Source organism: Pristiophorus japonicus, unplaced genomic scaffold, assembly GCF_044704955.1.
Source record: "Pristiophorus japonicus isolate sPriJap1 unplaced genomic scaffold, sPriJap1.hap1 HAP1_SCAFFOLD_242, whole genome shotgun sequence".
NCBI lineage: Eukaryota > Metazoa > Chordata > Chondrichthyes > Pristiophoridae > Pristiophorus > Pristiophorus japonicus.
Genome location: NW_027252144.1, coordinates 376,830 through 401,965, shown reverse-complemented (window position 1 = coordinate 401,965; position 25,136 = coordinate 376,830). Strand labels below are relative to the sequence as shown.

The following is a 25,136-nucleotide window of genomic DNA, read 5'->3' as shown; positions in this document are numbered from 1 at the left end:
GACAGAGGAGGAGACTGGACAGCCAACGAAGGTACTTGGAAAAGCAATCTTACCTGAACTTGCACCCTTAAAGAACGCAGAGGTGTTTCGTTACAGAAAGGGGTTCCACCTGTTTGTCAATCAGCCAGAAGGTCACGGTTGGATGCTGGGGGATAAAGGATATGGCCTTGCCAGTTGGCTGATGACCCCTCTGTGTAATCCTGTCACTGAAGCACAGAAACGGTACAATGAAAGTCACATAGCGATTCGCAACATAATTGAAAAGACAATTGGGGTCCTAAAACAGCGCTTCAGATGCCTGGATCATTCTGGAGGCAGCCTGCAGTACCACCCTGATCAGGTAGCAGAGTTTATTGTGGTGTGTTGCATGCTGCATAACCTAGCTATAAAGAGAGGACAAATAATGCCAGATTATGCTGCAGGTCCACCTCCAGAAGATGAGACAGAAGAGGCAGCTGGCGAGGATGAAGAGGAGGAACAGGCGGGAGAGGACGTCCGCGAGGACATAGGGGAGCTTAATCAGCCTGGCAATCTAGCACCGGTACCACCACACCTTTCCGAAGACCAGTAGCCACGGCCGCTAAACTTTTGCATCAGCAGCTCATTAATGAACACTTTGCATGAGCTATTAATTGTGGATATTCAAATGTTCAATTACGGTTAGGGTTAATCAAAAGTTTCATTTGCGTGGGATTTCCTTGTTGTCTTTCCTGCACTGGCCTATCATCTGAATTAGTTTAAGTAAAGTTTAAAGTGCTGGCAAAGTAAAAGTATTGGTAGAATGACATAATAACAAACAAATATGCATGAAAAACTGTACGTTTGAAAACTAATGTAACTAAGAGAGAAGGCACAAAAGTTGTTGAATACATTTTTTTTTATTAACAAAAATAGAATTTTTTTTTAATAACTAATGACCAACACCCTCCAACCCCCTGCACCCCGCACAAACCCACCCTTCCCTCAAATCCCCAAAATGTTATAATATGAAGAAATTGAACATTTAAGTAATAACAAGTGAACATTTAAGTAACAATAACATTTATGGAACTATTGAAAAACACTCCCCCTTCCCCGCCTGCGGCCACGTTTCCCTCCAGATCCTGTCCCACCCCGTGTTCGCACCCCACCCGCCCGTTTTGGTCTACGCAGACCGACAAGAACGTGTTGTGCAGTTTGTGACAGCAAGACTTCCTGCCGTGGTGGAGGTGACGGAGCGGAAGCAGAAGCCTCGGGCTCCGCTTCGGAGTCAGGAGGAACTGTGTCCTCCGTGCTTGCTTGCATGCTTGGGGTCTCGCTGCGAGTGGACACAACACCTTGGGGTACAGTGCCGTGTCCAGCCAGCAACGCATGCCGAAGGGCATTTGTTGCAGCTGTCTGCTCCCTAATCGCCTCCAATGTCTCCCGAGCAGTCTGTGACTGCTCAGAAGACCAGCTGGAGAAGCGCGTGCAGAACTCGCTCCAGAGGGGGAGAGAGAGAGAGAGAGAGGAGGGGAGGGAGGAAGAGGGGAGGGAGAGTGTCATGTATGTAACCAGCATACTACTGTAACTCTCATACAATTATAACCCTCATGTAACCACTACATACTTACTAGAAATGCACACCTTGACCACAGGGGGTGTACTTGTGGGAGACACTCCTTACCTGGAGATTCAAGTATCTGAGGGGCCAGCACTCCTTGGTCCCAGTAATAAAGGTGAAGGTCACAGAGTGACTGTGTCTGCTGTATGTGCCATGTGTGATTATGTTTTAAGAGTTAAGGACTCAACACCTGGCGATGGGAAACGGGAATCACTGAACCCAGAGGATGGCCACCGGTCGCCCAGAGGAACGTTACTTTGTGGGTGAAGACTGGGACGATTTTGTCGAGAGACTCCAGCGGACCTTTGTCACGAAGGAATGGCTGGGAGAGGATGTGGCTGACAAGCGGAGGGCGCATCTACTAACAAGCTGCGAGACAAAAACTTATGCGCTGATGAAGGACCTGCTCGCACCCCACAAAGCGGCCGATAAGTCTTTTGAAGAGCTCAGCCAGCTGATCAGCGAACACTTAAAACCGGCGAGCAGCATACACATGGCCCAGCACCGGTTCTACACACACCGACGTCGGGAAGGGCAAAACATCTTAGACTTCGTGGCAGACTTGCGGCGCTTGGCCAGCCTCTAAGTTCTCAGACGCCTGCAGCGGGGAGATGTTAAGAGATTTTTTCATTGAGGGCATTTGCCATGCCGGGATCTTCAGGAAGCTCATAGAACTCTAGAAGGGGCAGCATCGATAACTCAAACTTTCACAGCAGTGGGAGAAGAGACCAAGCTAATTTACGCGAGTAGTCCTGGGTCCAACGTGGCGACGGACCAAGAAATTAACGTGATAAACGCTGCTCAAGATCTCGCAGTCAGGCAAAGGCATTTTGAAACTGCAGCAGTCAGACAAAGGCATTTTGTAACTGCCCAAGCTGAAACCGACTGAAAGGTGGGCCCCCGACAGGGACAATGGAGAGGGGAGCGGCAATTCACGCCATCAAGGGGACCATTAACACCCACCATCAGAGTGTTTAGAAACAAACAAGGGACCAATCAGAGAGGAATGCCTGCTAACAGTCCTTTTGTGAACAACGATCTCAGCCAATGCTGGAGATGCGGGGGCAGACATTAAGCGAAAAGTGGCAAATTCCAGCAGTTCATCTGTAGGAATTGTAATGCCAGAGGACATCTGGCTAGGGTTTGCAAACAGCCGGTAGCAAGGCTAATCTATGAAACAGAGGAATCAGACAAGGGGCTTGCAGTGCAGGACACTGCCTGGGGTAAAGCCATGGATGCTGAAGTTCAGCAGGTTCATGTGGCTGACGTCCGCAGCTCATACACCAAAACGCTACCCATGATGATGAAAGTTTTATTGAATGGCATCCTGGTGCGCATGGAGCTGGACACTGGAGCTAGCCAGTCCCTCATGAGTGCACAACAATTTGAGAAACTATGGCCACACAGAGCTAGCAGGCCCAAACTGGAACGAATTAATACGCAGCTACGGACATACACCCAAGAGATCATTCCAGTGATAGGCAGTGCAAACGTGGTGGTAACACACAATGGGTCACAGAACCAACTGCCACTCTGGATTGTTCCGGGAAATGGCCCCGCGTTTTTGGGAAGGAACTGGCCAGCTGAGATGAACTGGAAATGGGGGTATGTGCACACCATTTCATCTGTGGAGCGAAGCTCATGCTCACAGGTACTACAAAAATTCGGGTCACTGTTTCAACCCAGTGTCGGAACGTTGAAGGGCACAAAAGTAAGTATACGCATCACCCCGGACGCCAAACCAGTGCACCACAAAGCCAGAGCGGTGCCGTACATGATGCGTGAGAAAATAGAGAGTGAACTGGACAGGCTGCTCAAAGAGGGCATAATTTCGCCCGTTGAATTCAGCGACTGGGCAAGTCCCATTGTTCCTGTCCTTAAAGCAGACGGCTCGGTTAGGATCTGCGGTGACTACAAAGCCACCATCAACCGGGTGTCCCTGCAGGACCAATACCCGCTTCCGAGGGCGGAGGATTTTTTTGCCACGTTGGCAGGTGGCAAGCTGTTCACTAAATTGGACCTCCCTTCGGTCTACAGGACTCAGGAACTGGCTGAAGAATCCAAGCTTCTGACCACCATCACGACGCACAAGGGTTTATTCATCTACAACAGTTGTCCTTTTGGCAGCCGTTCGGCGGCTGCCATCTTTCAGAGAAACATGGAAAGCTTGCTGAAATCCATTCCCGGCACAATCGTATTCCAGGACGACATCCTAATAACGGGTCGAGACACCAAGGAACACCTCCACAACCTGGAGGAGGTGCAACGCCAACTGGACCGGGTAGGCCTGCGGCTGAAGGCGGCCAAGTGTGTGTTTTTGGCCGCAGAGGTCAAGTTTTTGGGCAGGAGGGTTGCCGCAGACGGGATCCGGCCTACCGAATCCAAAACTGAGGCGATCCGTCGTGCGCCCGGCCCGGTAACACATCGGAGTTGCGATCATTACTGGGACTTTTGAACTATTTCGGGAACTTCCTGACGAACTTAAGCACATTGTTGGAGCCGTTACATGTGCTCCTGCGTAAGGGTTGCGAATGGTTTTGTGGGGACTGTCAAAAACGGGTTTTCAAGAGGGCGCGGAGCCTGCTTTCTTCTCACAAACTGTTAACGTTATATGACCCCTGTAAAAAAAACTAGTTTTAGCATGCGATGCATCATCATCCGGGGTTGGATGTGTGTTAAAGCAGGGTAATGGAGACGGCCAACTCCAACTGGTGGCTTATGCCTCCAGGTCGCTCTCCCAGGCAGAGCGTGGGTACGGCATGGTTGAAAAGGAAGCACTCGCTTGAGTTTATGGTATGAAAAAAATGCACCAATACCTTTTCGGCAGACTGTTCGAGTTAGAAACGGACCACAAGCCATTAACTTCTCTGTTGTCCGACAGCAAGGCGGTCAATGCAAATGCGTCAGGTCGCATACAGCAATGGGCTCTCACGCTGGCTGCGTATGACTATACCATACGGCACTGGCCAGGCACCGAAAACTGCGCTGACGCGCTCAGCAGGCTTCCCCTGGCTACCACCGAGGGGGCGGCAGAGCAAAGCGCTGAGATGGTCATGGCCATTGAGACTTTTGACACCGCAGGCTCCCCCATCACAGCCCACCAGATCAAACTCTAGATCAACAGGGACCCCCTCCTATCCTGATAAAAAGTGTGTTCTGATGGGGGATTGGGCGCCCACGCACAGGGCGGCCCCGAGGAGGTCAGACCGTTTCAGAGACGGATGGTTTAGCTCTCCATCCAAGCCGACTGCCTGCTATGGGGCAGCCGAGTGGTCATGTCCCAGAAGGGGAGGGAAGCATTCATCAGGGAACTCCACAGCGAGCACCCTGGCATCGTGTTAATGAAGGCCATTGCCCGGTCACATGTATGGTGGCCAGGGATTCACTCAGACCTGGAACACTGGGTTCGCAGGTGCACGACGTGTGCCCCGCTGGGCAACGCCCCCAGGGAGGCCCCGTTCAGCCTGTGGCCCTGGCCCACCAAACCTTGGTCATGCATTCACGTGGACTATGTGGGCCTGTTCATGGGAAAAATGTTCTTGATAATTGTCGATGCATACTCGAAATGGATCGAGTGGATCATATTAAACTCGTGCATGACATCCATCACTGTGGGGAGCCTGCGCACGGTTTTCGCGACCCACGGCTTACCGGGCATTCTGGTCAGCGACAATGGCTCGTGTTTCACCAGCCATGAATTCCTGGAATTTATGTCGGGTAATGGCATCAAACATGTCCGGACGGCGCCGTTCAAACCGGCTTCCAATGGCCAGCTGGAATGTGCGGTCCACGTCATAAAGCAAAGCATGCTCCCCATCCAAGGACCCTCTCTGCAGTACCGCCTATCGCGCCTCCTGCTGGCGGGAGGAGAGCGAGAGAGAGCGAGAGAGAGAAAAAGAAAAAGAGAAGGGGGAAGAGAGAGAGAGAGAAGGGGGGAAGAGAGAAGGGGGGAAGGGGAAGAGGGGGGGGGCGGAGGGGGGGGTGGAGAGAGGGCGGGGTGTGGTGGGGAGGGGGGCCGGCAGAGGAGATTGCAGAGATACGGAGGAGCAATGGCCATGGAGGGATTTGTAAACCAGGATGAGAATTTTGAAATCGAGGCATTGCTTAACCGGGACCCAATGTAGGTCAGCGAGCACAGGGGTGATGGGTGAGCGGGACTTGGTGTGAGTTAGGATCCGGGCTGTCGAGTTTTGGATGAGCTCAAGCTTACGAAGGGTACATTGTGGGAGACCAACCCAGGAGTGTGTTGGAGCTGTCAAGTCTAGAGGTAAGAAAGACATAGCTCAGGGTTTCAGCAGCAGATGAGCTGAAGCAGGGGCGGAGACGGGCAATGTTACAGAGATGGAAATAGGTGGTTTTGGTTATGCTGTGGATATGTGGCCGGAAGCTCATTTCAGGGTTAAATATGACAGCTAGATTGCGAACAGTCTAGTTCAGCCTCAGACAGATGCTAGGGGGAGGGGTGGAGTAGGGAACGCAGATTGTGGCGGGGACCAAAGAAAATGGCTTCGGTCTTCCCAATATTTAATTGGAGAAAATTTCTGCTCATCTCGTACTGGATGTCGGACAAGCAGTCTGACAATTTAGAGACCATGGAGGGGTCGATAGAAATGGTGTTGAAGTATAGAATCATAGAAATTTATGGCACAGGAGGAGGCCATTTGACCCATTGTGTCTGCCGGCCAAAAAAGAGCAATCCAGCCTAATCCCACTTTCCAGCTCTTGGTCTGTAGCCTTGCAGTTTACAGCACTGTAAGTGCATACCCAAGTACTTTTTAATTGTGAAGAGTGTTTCTGCCTCTACCACCCTTTCAGGCAGTGAATTCCAGACCCTCACCACCCTCTGGGTGAAAAATGTTCTCCTCAGCTCTTCTCTAATCCTTCTACCAATTACTTTTAAATCTATGCCCCTTGGTTATTGACCTCTCTGCTAGGGGAAATAGGTTCTTCCTATCTACTCTATCTAGACCCCTCATAATTTTAGATACCTCAATCAAGTCTCCCCTCAGCCTCCTCTGTACCAAAGAAAACAGCTCATCCAATCTTCTCTAATAGCTAAAATGCCACTGATTGAGGTGCCTTCAAGTAGAGCTGAGTGTCATAGTACATGTGGAAACTGATGCCGTGTTTTCGGATGATGTCGCCAACCGGCAACATAGAGATGAGAAATAGAAGGGGGCCAAGGATAAATCCTTGGGGGACACCATAGGTAACGATGCGGGAGTGGGAAGAGAAGCAATTGCAGGTGATTTTCTAGCTACCATTACATAGATAAGAATGGAACCAGGCAAGTGCAGTCTCACCCAGCTGGATATGGTGAAGAGGCGTTGGAGGAGGATGGAGTAGTCAACTGTGTCAAAGGCTGCTGACATGTCGAGAAGGACAAGGAAGAATAGTTTACCTTTGTCATAATCACAAAGGATTTGTAACTTTGATGAGAGCCGTTTCGATGCTGTGGCAGGGGCGGAAACCAGATTGAAGGGAATCAAACATGAAGTTCCGGGAAAGGTGGGCATGGATTTGAGAGACCATAAATATAAGATGGTCACTAATAAATCAAATAGGGAACTCAGGAGGAACTTCTTTATCCAGAGAGTGGTTAGAATGTGGAACTCGTTCCACAAGCCACAGTTGAAAACCGTGATTGAGTCTGCCTCCACCACCTTTCAGGCAGTGCACTCTAGATCTTAACTACTCGCTGCGTTAAAAAGCTTTTTCTTATGTAGCATTTGGTTCTTTTGCCAGTCATTTTAAATCTGTGTCCTTTGATTTTCGGCCCTTCTGCCATTGGGAACAGTTTCTCTCTATCTACTCTGTCCAGACTCCTCATGATTTTGAACACCTCTATCAAATCTCCTTTCACTATTTTCTGGTCTAAGGAGAACAACCCCAGCTTCTCCAGATTATCCACGTAACTGAAGTCCCTCATCCCTGGAATCATTCTCGTCAAATCTTTTCTGCACCCACTCTAAAGCCTTCACATGCATCCTAAATTGCGGTGCCCAGAATTAGACACACTACTCCAGTTGAGACCAAACCAGTGTTTTGTTCAGATTCATCATAATTTCCACATTTTGTACTCTATACTTCTTCATTAACCCTAGGATCTCGTAAGCATTTTTAACTGCTTTCTCAACCTGCCCTGCCACCTTCAACGATTTGAGTACCTATACCCCTAGGTCTCTCTGTTCAAGCACCCCTTTTAAGATTCCGGTGTCCCTGACGACTACGTGTGCGGGAAGTGTATCCGCCTCCAGCTCCTGACAGACCGCGTTGTGGAGTTGGAGCTGAGGGTGGATTCACTCTGGAGCATCCATGATGCTGAGAATGACGTGAGTAGCACATGTCGCGAGTTGGTCTTACCGCAGGTGAAGGGTCCACAGCCAGCTAGGGAATGGAAGACCAGCAGGAAGAGCAGTGCAAGGAAGGTAGTGCAGGGGTCCCCCGCGGTGATCCCCCTGCAAAACAGATACACCACTTTGGGTACTGTTGAGGAGGATGACTCATCAGGAGAGGGCAGCAGCAGCCAAGTTCATGGCACCGTGGCTAGCTCTGCTGCACAGAAGGGTGGGAAAAAGAGTGGGAGAGCTATAGTGATAGGGGACTCTATTGTAAGGGGAATAGATAGGAGTTTCTGCGACTGCAACCGAGACTCCAGGATGGTATGTTGCCTCCCTGGTGCAGGGGTGAAGGATGTCTCGGAGCGGCTGCAAAGCATTCTGGAGAGGGAGGGTGAACAGCCAGTTGTCGTGGTACATGTAGGTACCAACGATATAGGTAAGAAGCGGGAAGAGGTCCTACAAGCTGAATTTAGGGAGCAAGGAGTTAAATTAAAAAGTAGGACCTCAAAGGTAGTAATCTCTGGATTGCTACCAGTGCCACGTTCTAATCAGAGTAGAGGGAGCAGGATAGTTAGAATAAATACGTGGCTTGAGCAGTGGTGCAAGAGGGAGGGATTCAAATTCCTGGGACATTGGAACCAGTTCTGGGGGAAGTGGGACCTGTACAAAAGGGATGGTCTACACTTGGACAGGACTGGAACTGATGTCCGAGGGGTAAAAAGGAGACAAAAGCAAAAGACAGAAAGGAGATGAGGAAAAGTGGAGGGCAGAAAAACCCAAGGCAAAAAACAAAAAGGGCCACTGTACAGCAAAATTCTAAAAGGACAAAGGGTGTTAATAAAACAAGCCTGAAGGCTTTGTGTCTTAATGCAAGGAGTATCCGCAATAAGGTGGATGAATTAATTGTGCAACTAGATGTTAACAAATATGATGTGATTGGGATTACGGAGACGTGGCTCCAGGATGATCAGGGCTGGGAACTCAACATTCAGGGGTATTCAACATTCAGGAAGGATAGAATAAAAGGAAAAGGAGGTGGGGTAGCATTGCTGGTTAAAGAGGAGATTAATGCAATAGTTAGGAAAGACATTAGCTTGGATGATGTGGAATCTATATGGGTAGAGCTGCAGAACACCAAAGGGCAAAAAACGTTAGTAGGAGTTGTGTACAGACCTTCAAACAGTAATAGGGATGTTGGGGAGGGCATTAAACAGGAAATTAGGGGTGCATGCAATAAAGGTGTAGCAGTTATAATGGGTGGCTTTAATATGCACATAGATTGGGCTAGCCAAACTGGAAGCAATACGGTGGAGGAGGATTTCCTGGAGTGCATAAGGGATGGTTTTCTAGACCAATATGTTGAGGAACCAACTAGGGGGGAGGCCATCTTAGACTGGGTGTTGTGTAATGAGAGAGGATTAATTAGCAATCTCATTGTGCGAGGCCCCTTGGGGAAGAGTGACCATAATATGGTGGAATTCTGCATTGGGATGGAGAATGAAACAGTAATTTCAGAGACCATGGTCCAGAACTTAAAGAAGGGTAACTTTGAAGGTATGAGGCGTGAATTGGCTAGGATAGATTGGCGAATGATACTTAGGGGGTTGACTGTGGATGGGCAATGGCAGACATTTAGAGACCGCATGGATGAAGTACAACAATTGTACATTCCTGTCTGGCATAAAAATAAAAAGGGGAAGGTGGCTCAACCGTGGCTATCTAGGGAAATCAGGGATAGTATTAAAGCCAAGGAATTGGCATACAAATTGGCCAGAAATAGCAGCGAACCTGGGGACTGGGAGAAATTTAGAACTCAGCAGAGGAGGACAAAGGGTTTGATTAGGACAGGGAAAATGGAGTACGAGAAGAAGCTTGCAGGGAACATTAAGGCGGATTGCAAAAGTTTCTATAGGTATGTAAAGAGAAAAAGGTTGGTGAAGACAAACGTAGGTCCACTGCAGTCAGAATCAGGGGAAGTCATAACGGGGAACAAAGAAATGGCGGACCAATTGAACAAGTACTTTGGTTCGGTATTCACTAAGGAGGATACAAACAACCTTCCGGATATAAAAGGGGTCAGAGGGTCTAGTAAGGAGGGAGAACTGAGGGAAATCTTTATTAGTCGGGAAATTGTGTTGGGGAAATTGATGGGATTGAAGGCCGATAAATCCCCAGGGCCTGATGGATTGCATCCTAGAGTACTTAAGGAGGTGGCCTTGGAAATAGCGGATGCATTGACAGTCATTTTCCAACATTCCATTGACTCTGGATCAGTTCCTATGGAGTGGAGGGTAGCCAATGTAACCCCACTTTTTAAAAAAGGAGGGAGAGAGAAAACAGGGAATTATAGACCGGTCAGCCTGACCTCAGTAGTGGGTAAAATGATGGAATCAATTATTAAGGATGTCATAGCAGTGCATCTGGAAAATGGTGACATGATAGGTCCAAGTCAGCATGGATTTGTGAAAGGGAAATCATGCTTGACAAATCTTCTGGAATTTTTTGAGGATGTTTCCAGTAAAGTGGACAAAGGAGAACCAGTTGATGTGGTATATTTGGACTTTCAGAAGGCTTTCGACAAGGTCCCACACAAGAGATTAATGTGCAAAGTTAAAGCACATGGGATTGGGGGTAGTGTGCTGATGTGGATTGAGAACTGGTTGTCAGACAGGAAGCAAAGAGTAGGAGTAAACGGGTACTTTTCAGAATGGCAGGCAGTGACTAGTGGAGTGCCGCAAGGTTCTGTGCTGGGGCCCCAGCTGTTTACATTGTACATTAATGATTTAGACGAGGGGATTAAATGCAGTATCTCCAAATTTGCAGATGATACTAAGTTGGGTGGCAGTGTGAGCTGCGAGGAGGATGCTATTAGGCTGCAGAGTGACTTGGATAGGTTAGGTGAGTGGGCAAATGCATGGCAGATGAAGTATAATGTGGATAAATGTGAGGTTATCCACTTTGGTGGTAAAAACAGAGAGACAGACTATTATCTGAATGGTGACAGATTAGGAAAAGGGAAGGTGCAACGAGACCTGGGTGTCATGGTACATCAGTCATTGAAGGTTGGCATGCAGGTACAGCAGGCGGTTAAGAAAGCAAATGGCATGTTGGCCTTCATAGCGAGGGGATTTGAATACAGGGGCAGGGAGGTGTTGATACAGTTGTACAGGGCCTTGGTGAGGCCACACCTGGAGTATTGTGTACAGTTTTGGTCTCCTAACTTGAGGAAGGACATTCTTGCTATTGAGGGAGTGCAGCGAAGGTTCACCAGACTGATTCCCGGGATGGCGGGACTGACCTATCAAGAAAGATTGGATCAACTGGGCTTGTATTCACTGGAGTTCAGAAGAATGAGAGGGGATCTCATAGAAACGTTTAAAATTCTGACGGGTTTAGACAGGTTAGATGCAGAAAGAATGTTCCCAATGTTGGGGAAGTCCAGAACCAGGGGTCACAGTCTGAGGAAAAGGGGTAAGCCATTTAGGACCGAGATGAGGAGAAACTTCTTCACCCAGAGAGTGGTGAACCTGTGGAATTCTCTACCACAGAAAGTAGTTGAGGCCAATTCACTAAATATATTCAAAAGGGAGTTAGATGAAGTCCTTACTATTCGGGGGATCAAGGGTTATGGCGAGAAAGCAGGAAGGGGGTACTGAAGTTTCATGTTCAGCCATGAACTCATTGAATGGCGGTGCAGGCTAGAAGGGCTGAATGGCCTACTCCTGCACCTATTTTCTATTTGCTCATGCAGTTCGGGAGTGTTTAAACTAATATGGCAGGGGGATGGGAACCTATGCAGCAAGACAGGGCGAAGTAATATGGAGTCAGATACAGATGGTAGAAAGGTAAAAAGCAATAGTGGAAGTCCGAGTAAACAAAGGCAAGAAACAAAAAGGGCCACACTACATCATAATTCTAAAAGGACAAAGGTTGTTAAAAAAACAAGCCTGAAGGCTTTGTGTCTTAATGCAAGGAGTATCCGTAATAAGGTGGATGAATTAACTGTGCAAATAGATGTTAACGGATATGATGTGATTGGGACTACGGAGACGTGGCTCCAGGATGATCAGGGCTGGGAATTCAACATTCAGGAAGGATAGAATAAAAGGAAAAGATGGTGGGGTAGCATTGCTGGTTAAAGAGGAGATTAATGCAGTAGTTAGGAAGGACATTAGCTTGGATGATGTGGAATCTATATGGGTAGAGCTACAGAACACCAAAGAGCAAAAAACGTTAGTGGGAGTTGTGTACAGACCTCCAAACAGCAGTAGTGATGTTGGGGAGGGCATCAAACAGGAAATTAGGGGTGCATGCAATAAAGGTGCAGCAGTTATTATGGGTGACTTTAATATGCATATAGATTGGGCTAACCAAACTGGAAGCAATACGGTGGAGGAGGATTTCCTGGAGTGCATAAGGTATGGTTTTCGAGACCAATATGTCGAGGAACCAACTAGGGGGGAGGCCATTTTAGACTGGGTGTTGTGTAATGAGAGAGGATTAATGAGCAATCTCGTTGTGTGAGGCCCCTTGGGGAAGGAGTGACCATAATATGGAGAATGAAACAGTTAATTCAAAGACCATGGTCCAGAACTTAAAGAAGGGTAACTTTGAAGGTATGAGGCGTGAATTGGCTAGGATAGATTGGCGAATGATACTTAAGGGGTTGACAGTGGATGGGCAATGGCAGACATTTAGAGACGCATGGATGAACTACAACAATTGTACATCCCTGTCTGGCGTAAAAATAAAAAAGGGAAGGTGGCTCAACCGTGGCTATCAAGTGAAATCAGGAATAGTATTAAAGCCAAGGAAGTGGCATACAAATTGGTCAGAAATAGCAGTGAACCTGGGGACTGGGAGAAATTTAGAACTCAGCAGATGAGGACAAAGGGTTTGATTAGGGCAGGGAAAATAGAGTACGAGAGGAAGCTTGCAGGGAACATTAAGACGGACTGCAAAAGTTTCTATAGATATGTAAAGAGAAAAAGGTTAGTAAAGACAAACATAGGTCCCCTGCAGTCAGAATCAGGGGAAGTCATAATGGGGAACAAAGAAATGGCAGACCAATTGAACAAGTACTTTGGTTCGGTATTCACTAAGGAGGACACAAACAACCTTCCGGATATAAAAGGGGTCAGAGGGTCTAGTAAGAAGGAGGAACTGAGGGAAATCCTTATTAGTCAGGAAATTGTGTTGGAGAAATTGATAAATCCCCAGGGCCTGATGGACTGCATCCCAGAGTACTTAAGGAGGTGGCCTTGGAAATAGCAGATGCATTGACAGTCATTTTCCAACATTCCATAGACTCTGGATCAGTTCCTATCGAGTGGAGGGTAGCCAATGTAACCCCACTTTTTAAAAAAGGAGGGAGAGAGAAAACGGAATTATAGACCAGTTCGCCTGCTATCGGTTGTGGTTAAAATGATGGAATCAATTATTAAGGATGTCATAGCAGCGCATTTGGAAAGAGGTGACATGATAGGTCCAAGTCAGCATGGATTTGTGAAAGGGAAATCATGCTTGACAAATCTTCTGGAATTTTTTGAGGATGTTTCCAGTAGAGTGGACGGGGAGAACCAGTTGATGTGGTATATTTGGACTTTCAGAATGCTTTCAACAAGGTCCCACACAAGAGATTAATGTGCAAAGTTAAAGTACATGTGATTGGGGTAGTGTGCTGACGTGGATTGAGAACTGGTTGTCAGACAGGAAGCAAAGAGTACGAGTAAATGGGTACTTTTCAGAATGGCAGGCAGTGATTAGTGGGGTACCGCAAGGTTCTGTGCTGGGGCCCCAACTGTTTACATTGTACATTAATGATTTCGACGAGGGGATTAAATGTAGTATCTCCAAATTTGCGGATGACACTAAGTTGGGTGGCAGTGTGAGCTGCGAGGAGGATGCTATGAGGCTGCAGAGTGACTTGGATAGGTTAGTTGAGTGGGCAAATGCATGGCAGATGAAGTATAATGTGGATAAATGTGAGGTTATCCACTTTGGTGGTAAAAACAGAGAGACAGACTATTATCTGAATGGTGACAGTTTAGGAAAAGGGGAGGTGCAACGAGACCTGGGTGTCATGGTACATCAGTCATTGAAGGTTGGCATGCAGGTGCAGCAGGCGGTTAAGAAAGCAAATGGCATGTTGGCCTTCATAGCAAGGGGATTTGAGTACAGGGGCAGGGAGGTGTTGCTACAGTTGTACAGGGCATTGGTGAAGCCACGGCAGGAGTATTGTGTACAGTTTTGGTCTCCTAACTTGAGGAAGGACATTCTTGCTATTGAGGGAGTGCAGCGAACGTTCACCAGACTGATTCCTGGGATGGCGGGACTGACATATCAAGAAAGACTGGATCAACTGGGCTTGTATTCACTGGAGTTCAGAAGAATGAGAGGGGATCTCATAGAAACGTTTAAAATTCTGACGGGTTTAGACAGGTTAGATGCAGGAAGAATGTTCCCAATGTTGGGGTAGTCCAGAACCAGGGGTCACAGTCTAAGAATAAGGGGTAAGCCATTTAGGACCGAGATGAGGAGAAACTTCTACACCCAGAGAGTGGTGAACCTGTGGAATTCTCTACCATAGAAAGTTGGTGAGGCCAATTCACTAAATATATTCAAAAAGGAGTTAGATGTAGTCCTTACGACTAGGGGGATCAAGGGGTATGGCGAGAAAGCAGGAATGGAATACTGAGGTTGCATGTTCAGCCATGAACTCATTGAATGGCGGTGCAGGCTCGAAGGGCCGAATGGCCTACTCCTGCACCTATTTTCTATGTTTCTACTCTTTAGTTTATATTTCCTCCTCATTCTACCAAAATATATTACTTCACATTTTTCTGAGTTAAATTTAATCTGCCTGTTTATGTCCTCTTGAAATCTATCACTATCCTCCTCACTGTTCACTATGCTTTGAACTTTTGTGTCATCTACAAATTTTGAGATTGTGCCCTGTACACCCACATCCAAGTCACTAATATATATCAAGAAAAGTAGTGCTCGTAGAACCGACCCCTGGGGAACAGCAATGTGTACCTTCCTCCAGTCTGAAAAACAACCGTTCACCACTACTCTCTCTTTCCTGTCACTTTGCCAATTTTGTATTCCTTCCTGCCACTGTTACTTTTATTCCATGGGCTTCAACTTCGCTGGCAAGCCTATTATGTGGCACTTTGTCCTTTTGGAAATCCGTGTGCCCCACTCAACTGAATTGCCCTCATCAACCCCCTCTATTACCTCATCAAAAAACTTGATCAAATTGGTTAAACGTGATTTGGCATTAACAAATCCGTGCTGGCTTTCCTTAATTAATCCACGCTTGTCCAAGTGACTGTTAATTTTGTCTCTGATTATTGTTTTAAAAGCTTCCCCACTACCAAGGTTAAACTGATTCGCTTTTAATTGCTGGGTTTGTCTTGACATCTTTTTTGAACAAGGGTGTAACATTTGCAATTCTCCAGTCCTCCGGCACCACCCCCATTTCTAAGGAGGATTGGAAGATTATTCCAATACCTCCGCAATTTCTTCCTTCACATCCCTCAATGTCCTAGGATGCATCCCATCTGTTCCTGGTGACTTACCTACTTTAAGTACAGCCAGCGTTTCTCATACCATTTTATCAATTTTTATCCCATCCAGTATCTCCTCTACCTCCTCTTCCATTATGTCTATAGTAGCATCTTCTTCCTTGATAAAGACAGATACTCATTTTGCACCTCAGCCATACCTCTGTCGCCATGCAAAGGTCTTCTTTTTGGTCCCTAATTGACCCCACCCCCCATCTTACTGACCGTTTACTATTTATATGCCTATAGAAGACTTTTAGATTACCTTTTATGTTGGCTGCCATTCTATTCTCATACCCTCTCTTTGCCCCCTTACTTTCTTTTTCACTTCTCTGAACTTTCTATATTTAGAATCTTTGAATCCAAGTCCTGGGGTGATGCTGGTGGCACTGATCGTATCAGCCACCTCTGTCCAGGTCTTTCACCTCAAGTAGCTGCACCTTGACTCTGAACACATCATAATTATAAAATCATTGAATTTTACAACACGGTAGGGTACTGACCGTTCGGCCCATTGTATCTATGCTGACCAGAGCAAAACTTGGTAGATAGTACTTGCAGCACAGAAATAGGTCATTCAGGCCAACAGGTCTTTAAAGAGGGAATAGTTCAGGTACATTCCCATTAGGGAGAAAGATAGAGCTACTAAAGTCAGAGTTCCCTGAATGATGAAAGAGATAGACAATAAGATGAAGCAAAAAAAGAGCGCGTATGACAGTTGTCATCTAAGAATCAGGCTAAATCCTTATATCTTTGAGAAGCTGGGGTTGTTCTCCTTAGACCAGAAAATAGTAAAAGGAGATTTGATAGAGGTGTTCAAAATCATGAGGAGTCTGGACAGAGTAGATAGAGTAGCTTGGGAGGGGTGAAGTGTTTGATGCTACATCCTCCGAGAGATCATCCTCCGAGATCCAACTGTTCTTCTGCAGAAGCCTCTTACTATTAAGAAGGAAGAGAAAAGGGAGAAGAGTTACAGCTCAACTGTAATGAGATGGATCTCTCTGGAGATCAAAGAGTGTTCCATAGAAGATATGTCAAACAAGCAAAACAAACAGCAGTTCAAGAAGAAGGCTAACAACCACCTTCTCTGGGGCAACTAGGGATGGGACATAGATGCTGGCCTTGCAACAGTGCCCATTATCCAAGAATGAATATAAAATACAACTCTGTTACAAATCTAAAAAATTGAAAACTTTATTGTATTGGTTTCAGAAGTAAATTAAAGTATTGGTGCAAATTAAGTACTGCAGGTCTGAAATTCTATGGCCATGGAAACACAAAAGGTGGGAAGCAAGGATGGAATTTGGAGCGTAACTTAGTTACACCAAGTCCCTGCCCCTTTTTCCATCCATGAGAAATTGTTGCGATAGTGTAGGTCGCTTTATTATAATGCCATGCAAATGTGACATCATATGACACATTTCCCACTATTGCTGTCCGAGCAACTCTGGGAACAAGGGATGCCTGAAACACTACTACTGTTCACTGCACACTTTAAATTGGATGCTTTGGCTAATGTGGATTGTTTTTCACCTACAGAAATTAGTCTATTGTGAACATAAATACATTGTAAGAAGGCCTGCATTATAATACTGACGACAGAATGAAATCTTGTGGTTAGTTAGAGAAACAAATAAGCTCTCAGCATAATATGGAAGGGGTAAGGAAAGCACATGACTAATATCAATATGTCGCCAGACATTTTAAAAAGATGTGGTAAATTTTCATTCACCATGAGCTGTAATCTAGTTGACGAGATTGAACGCACCCAATTTTCATTCCTTTGATTTCACACTGCTCATACTATGAAGATGCTAATTTATTCCAGTATCTTTGTGGATTCCCTCATTTTGGATATGACCTATTTAGTCATATATGGAAGTTGAACGACATTGAAAAAATGAGGAACATGTTTCGTAGGCAGGTAATTTAATACTGCTTATTGAAGAGTCTTTAGTATTTGAATGGAAGCCTTTTTCACCAGCCACATCCATGTTATTTGGCCTCATTCTATCCCTTTTGGATACATATGTTTGGACAACATTTTTGTTAACATTATTCTTGAATACAGCATGTGTGAATTTCTTTCTTCTACGAAATGAGTTGATGAGTATAGGAAGGATTAAGGGATTTATGTGTTATATGGAATTTGTAGCAAAGGGTTTTAATGAGCAGCATTATCATATCGCTGATTTTAAATTGTCTCAATGATTGGGTCACATGAAGAATGTGATGTCCGGAATTTGCGGTGTGTAATAACGGCGAGCTAACTCCTCTCTCTCTCTCTCCCCCCACCCCCCGCTGCAACCCCTCCTCCTCCCCTCTCACACCTCACCCACCCCACCCCTCCCTCACCCACCCCACCCCACCCTCACCCACCCCACCCCTCCCTCACCCACCCCACCCCTCCTCCTCCTCCCTCACCCACCCCGCCCCTCCTCCTCCCTCACCCACACCGCCCCTCCTCCTCCTCCCTCCCCGCCGCCACCCCTGCTCCTCCCTCCCTCCCCTCCCCCTCCTCCTCCCCCCTCCTCCTCCTCCCTCTCCCACCCCCCTCCTCCCTCCTCCTCTCCCTCTCACACCTCACCCACCCCACCCCCCCTCCTCCCTCACCCACCCCCCCTCCTCCCTCACCCACCCCACCCCTCCTCCGTCCTCACCCACCCCACCTCCTTCCTCATCCACCCCACCCCTCCTCCTTCCTCACCCACCCCACACCTCCTCCTTCCTCACCCACCCCACCCCTCCTCCTTCCTCACCCACCCCACCCCTCCTCCTTCCTCACCCACCCCACCCCTCCTCCTGCCTCACCCACCCCACCCCTCCTCCTTCCTCACCCACCGCACCTCCCTCCTCCCTCCCCCACCACACCCATCCTCCTCCTCCCCTCCCCCACCTCACCTCTCTCTCCTCCTCCCCCACTTCACCTCTCTCTCCTCCTCCCCCACCTCACCTCTCTCCTCCTCCTCCCCCACCTCACCTCTTTCTTCTCCCCCGCCGCACGCGCCTCCCACGCACACATCCCTTCCTCCCTCCCCCCCACACGTATTCCCCCCCCCACACATATGCCCCCCCCCACACTCATTCCCCCCCCTTCCCAATACTCATTTCCCCCCCCCCACCCCACCACATGCATCCCACCGGAACCCCACCCCGCGCTTGGTTCTTTAAGTCTGCATTTTTGTCCTCTTCAGCAGAGCTGGGCTGTGTTTTTTCACTCTCGTGCTGTCCTATGTAGATGCCCCAGGTGCTACTCACTTGTGCTCAGTGAATTATCCAGTGCAAAATCCTCTAATTCACTATCCATACCATGTGGAATGTCAATTTCTATGCTGGTACTTAGAGTAACAGTGCCTCTTTGGGAGGGTTCTCTCCATCAGCCTGTGCAGTCAGGTCCTTGGAATTATTCTGTCGGCATTCACATGATCAGCCTCCTCTTTGCAGGCCCGTTGGCTGAGTTGTCGGAACGTGTGCCTGCCATCCAAAGGATCAAGGTCCTTTTTCCTGGACCTGATATGCTCCACTAACATCTTTAGTTGCCGTATCAAGGTGCTGGATTTTGCAGGGAGTCAGCGGGCGCAATCGGTGGCAGAGTCGGTTGGGAAAGTATTTTTTCCCCCAGTGGATCCGGACCCCACTATGAACCCGTCGCCACGTGCCTTTATCAAATTTCAGGTCTGTCGGCGCTGAGCAGACTCAACACTCAGCGGCGGGGGAAGCCAATTAAAATTATCAGTGGCTTGTTTACAGCCACTTATCAATGGTTTTTTTCCCAGTTTTTTGGATTTGACAGGTCGCCCACCACTTTCCCTCTGTGCCGAGATCTCGTCTGTGAAGCTGAGGCGGGAGATCAATGGTCATTAAATTAGCTGATGGGTTGACCGATTCAAATGTCAAGTCAAAGCTCCCAGCTGATTGAATAACCACTACCTTCTCCAAACTGCATATCCACTACAGATTCAGGTTTACACAAGTCTCCATCCAGTCTGACCTCATTACCTCTCCCACCATTTATAGATTGCTTCTGTCATCTCTGCTTTACTAACCATCCTTTTCAGAATGGCAGGCAGCGACTAGTGGGGTGCCGCCGGGCTCAGTGCTGGGACCTCAGCTATTTACAATATACATCAATGATTTAGAGGAAGGAATTGAGAGTAATATCTCCAAGTTTGCAGATGACACTAAGCTGGGTGGTAGTGTGAGCTGTGAAGCGGATGCTAAGAGGCTGCAGGGTGACTTGGACAGGTTAGGTTAGTGGGCAAATGCAGGGCAGATGCAGTATAATGTGGATAAATGTGAGGTTATTCACCTTGGTGGAAAAACATGAAGGCAAAATATTATGTGAATGGCGACAGATTAGGAAAAGGGAAGATGCAACGAGACCTGGGTGTTATGGTACATCAGTCATTGAAGGTTGGCATGCAGGTACAGCAGGTGGTGAAGAAGGCAAATGGCATGCTGGCCTTCATAGCTAGGGGATTTGAGTATAGGAGTAGGGAGGTCTTACTGCAGTTGTACAGGGCCTTGGTGAGGCCTCACCTGGAATATTGTGTTCAGTTTTGGTCTCCTAATCTGAGGAAGGACGTTCTTGTTATTGAGGGAGTGCAGCGAAGGTTCACCAGACTGATTCCTGGGATGGCAGGACTGACATATGAGAAGAGACTGGATCGACTGGGCCTGTATTCACTGGAGTTTAGAAGAATGAGAGGGGATCTCATAGAAACATATAAAATTCTGATGGGACTGGACAGGTTAGATGTAGGAAGAATGTTCCCGATGTTGGGGGAGTCCAAAACCGGGGGTCACAGTCTAAGGATAAGGGGTAAGCCATTTACGACCAACCTGAGGAGAAATTTCTTCACTCAGAGAGTTGTTAACCTGTGGCATTCTCTACCGCAGAGAGTTGTTGATGCAAGTTCATTAGAAATATTGAAGAGGGAGTTAGATATGGCCCTTACAGCTAAAGAGATCAAGGGGTATGGAGAGAAAGCAGGAAAGGGGTACTGAGGTGAATGATCAGCCATGATCCTATTGAATGGTGGTGCAGGCTCGAAGGGCTGAATAGCCTATTCCTGCACCTATTTTCTATGTTTCTATTCCATCAGCATGGGTGCCCTTGAAACTGTCTCACCTTGGTCCTCATAATCCCACCATGATCAGCTCCAACACCAACAGCACCAGACACACCAGCAGCAAGAACAACAACACCAACCTTCTCCGCAATCAACTGATACAAGGGCATCAACACCAAAGCACATTGCTGCTCGGGAAGCCAGGGATGGTCTCACCCTGGCCAGATTTACTTCACTTGATGCTGTACACCCTGGCTGCCACATGATATGCCAGGTTTGCACCACCCCACACTAACACCATAAAGCATCGCTACAATACCCAAGCCATTCCTTTAGCACTCATAAACATTGCAGGGGGTACCGTTATGTCTCACCATTCACTGCAACACATTAAGCCACTTTCAAAGCTGCACACAAATCTTTCCATGAAGGCAAGTATTGAAACTAAAGATTTCAATGTTTGACACCCACAGTAATAGAAACTTTACATGACTATTGCATAAAACGTCCAAGTGCCTATGCTTGTGTTTTGTTAATTGGTATGATTACACTAGAATGAGGACGAGTGTGAGGGGTAGCTAGTGAGATGGGGATGTGATAATGTTGATTCCTGGATTCTTTTACCTTAATCTGGTTCAGTAAAATTACTGAGTCGAATACCTCTTGTGCTTTGAACAAAGCAGTCTTTATTTTACCGGCCGGCAAGACCTATCAGACAGAAGATATACCCTCTGGATAGAGCGTACACACTCCCTACGGATAGGTGAAGTTACATCGTAAAGCGTCAACAGTTATACATTCTCGGCAAAAGATAACAAGATAGGGCTAGAGTGACATCCTAGTTCAACCTATCTCTTTTGGTCTCTCTTTCCCTTTGTCCACTCATAAGCCGACCTAAGTATGGTCTGATTTTAAACAAAGACCTTCTGTTAATGTTTCAGGTTAATAACATGATTTAATAAGACCTTGAGGTTTTTCTGCAAGCTGTGGGTTTTGTTTCAATATGTGTTAGTGTTGTAACATTTCGCAGTCTCGAGTCCGAGATGTCATGGCTATTCCTCCATGAATTCTTTGTTAGCTTATACTGTCCCTATACAATTCCCACGTTCTCAACTTCAATGTCTCTATACATTTTAAACATTCACAATAATATAGATAGAGAGGGTCCTATTTACTGAGGCGTACAAAAGCATGGGACTTACGCTAAACATCAGTAAGACAAAGGTCGGCCACCAGCCTGTCCTCGCCGCACAGCACTACCCCCCCAGTCAACAAGATCTACGACGTGGCCCTGGACAACGTCCCCTATCTCGGAAGCCTACTACCAACAAGAGCAGACATTGACGACGAGACCAGGCCCTCAAAGCTCATGGTCTACAGGGCTGTAGTAATACCCACCCTCCTGTATGGCTCAGAAGCATGGACCATGTACAGTAGACACCTCAAGTCACTCGAGAAATACCACCAACGATGTCTCCGCAAGATCCTACAAATCCCCTGGGAGGACAGATGCACTAACGTTAGCATCCTCGTCCAGGCCAACATCCCCAGCATTGAAGCACTGACCACACTTGATCAGCTCCACTGGGTCCACGTAGTTCGCATGCCAGACACGAGACTCCCAAAGCAAGCGCTCCACTCTGAATTCCTTCACGGCAAACGAGCCAAAGGAGGGCAGTGGAAACGTTACAAGGACATCCTCAAAGCCTCCCTGATAAAGTGCAACATCCCCACTGACACCTGGCCAAAGACTGCCCGAAGTGAAAGAAGTGCATCCGGAGGGCACTGAGCACCTCGAGTCTCATTGTTGAGAGCATGCATAAATCAAGCGCAGGCAGCAGAAAGAGCGTGCGGCAAATCTGTCCCACCCACCCCTTCCCTCAACGACTATTTGTCCCACCTGTGACAGAGTCTGTGGTTCTCGTATTGGACTGTACAGCCACCTAATAACTCGATTCCAAGGGACTGCCTATGATAATGAGAGAGGGATGGGTGGAGGTGAGCAAGGATGTGAAAGAATAGGGTAAGGAAGCTAGAGTGATGGGGATGTGATGAGTCGCGCACAGCAGGATGAGATTGAGTGCAGCTTTGTTCAAACATTTCGTGATCTACTGAGATCATTGAAACATTTGTGGCGCTGCACCCAGGTTCTCCTGATCACATCCCTGCTTGTGCCTCCTCTGCAATGTGCAACCAGGCTGTGTTGATCTCCCGGGAAGGTCTCTTCCGCTCATGAGAAGGGAAGAGGATCTCCCTGTGTACTGTGACTCCCTCCATAAGCCAAGTTTTGTAAAATCGCGGCCATTGGGTGCCCTGGTAGTCAACCTTATGAAAAAAAATTGAAAAATATCATCTCAGAATCAACACCAAAGAAAAAAATATACTTGCTTTAAAAGGTGCAAGCACGCTTTAAATATATGTTAGAGGACCAGCTTTCCTGCCCTCCCAATCGGCGAGCTGCTCATCAACACTGGAAACCCGTGGGCAGCTTGCCAATTCAAATGAATCTCAACCATGAAAATGGTTAAGTCGTCTCTGGAGACATCAAGCAGGCATCCTGATCACTTCACCCACCCAAAGTCTGCCAAATATGAAAATCATCCCCTGTATTTTCTGTCTTTTCGGTTATCAAATACAGATCTGAAAATGTAACTCCTAGACATTGAATCATGATTGACAAAATGCTAAATGGTATCATTGTACTTTTAAAATGTATATTTATGAAAAAGAATTGCCTGTATGACAATGTTTTGTTCTTAAAATATATTGATACAAGTCAATACACAAAAATTAATTGTACTCTATGTGTTATAAATAAACCGAAAACAACGTAATGTAACAAAAGAGTTTGTCAAGTCAGAGTTTGAAGAATCCAAAGGTCTGAATGAAAAAGCAGTAAATGAAAATTCCTTTGAGAAACCTTTTTGTGATCGTCACGGTTGTGATTGCTTCAAGAACACATCTATTCATTCATTTGGTTCAATTGCAAATGAAAAATTAAGTTACAAAAAGTCCAGATCAGTTTCCAATAACTCTTCTCAGTACAGTGCTTTAAAAGGTGGGGGAAAAGACTGTCTAGCCTTATCAGACTTTAAGGAAAAATGCTTGAAACAAAATTTGTTCAGAAAGCACACTTCGGTTGGAACAAACACATCTGACCAGTTTTCTTTAGAAGAAATATGGATAATAACTCTTAGTGTTACATGGACAAGTACTGATGAACAGTGTACTGTTAGTAGTAAATCATTGGACAAGCACATTTCAGGATCATCACGAAGATACACAGCACTGAAAGAAACTGAATACAGTAGCTATGAGTATGAAAGATATTCTACATCACCATCAGGATTTAGAAAGGATGAAATAATTATGTCAAAGGTAACACTTGGCGAGAATGCCAAAATGGCAGGCCCACGATTATCAATTCCTGAGTCATCTCTCAGTTACAGTACACAAACCACAAAAAGTTCATACAGTACTGAAACATTGAGAAAAATACCATATGTTAATGTAGTGAAACATTAAAAACCCAGGTTTGTAATCCACTTACTCCAGTGTCTACACCCGGTTTTGAAACCATTTCATCCTGCAATAGCGATGATTGTTCCTCTTTTGCTCATTATACAGACTCAATGGTCATCTGAAACATCTTGGTCTACAAGTACTAGCTTGAATACTTTAACGGGAAACACACATTTCTCTCTATTTGAGACCATTGCTGAAATAGAAACATCAGGTTGTATGTCATCCACTTGTCCATCATCTCCAACAGGCCAGACCTTGCTTGCCTCAAGAGCGATAATTGACAAAATCAAAAGAGTGCCAGTACAGAATGATTTTATAAACAACAGGTACTGCAATGGTCTTCAAGGAACAGTCTTGCCAGATTCAAACCAGCTTCCTTTGTCTGATATCTATCATTTGGAAGAACATGAAAAGTATGCAATGGTGAACAATACCAATTTTCACGTTTACCCATACATTCAGAAAGTTGCTTTTTTGACAAAAAAAAATGTTGAAAAATTTGAGTTACTTCAGCTCAGAAAAAATCTTCATTTTGTTTTACCACCAGTTACTGAAGAGTTGGAAATTGTTAAAAGAAATCAGGGAATGATTGGAAAAGTTTGGCAAATGGAAAATGTGCTTTATCAAATGATACCTACTGTTGTTTCAAAATTACCTGAGAACCAGGTTAGAACCCTTGAGCTGAATGCTGCTCAGATGGCATTAGAAAGTCTGTGGGGATTGCCACACATTCAAAGGAAGTCACTTTCAATGATGATGCCTCCAGTATCACCTTTACCTCAAAATTCATCCATTGAACTTAAAATGAAGGAAATAAAAACATTCAGCCTTACTGAAAATGAAGTTTATGACTTGGAATTCAATCTGCAAAGGAGGATTGGAATGCAACAGTGGAGACCAATATCAGTCAAGGAAGTTAACTCCGCAGATTCTGCTAATGCGACCATAATGAAGTTGGAAGTCTCAACATTCAATAAAAGGCAGGCCACTTGCCTAAAATTAAATTTGGAAAGAAAGATAACTCAAGGCTGCAGAAGTACCCGTCTCG

At 46.4% G+C, this 25,136-nt stretch overlaps 1 long non-coding RNA gene across 1 annotated transcript in view; it reads right to left on the bottom strand.

Annotated features, from left to right (window-relative positions):
- The window catches only part of LOC139245840 (uncharacterized), a 174,423-nt gene that overhangs the window by 107,838 nt on the left and 41,449 nt on the right, over window positions 1–25,136 (bottom strand). Inside the window, exon 2 of the long non-coding RNA XR_011590126.1 lies at window positions 54–206. This is a non-coding gene — a long non-coding RNA (uncharacterized lncRNA). The remainder of the gene's footprint in view (window positions 1–53; window positions 207–25,136) is intronic.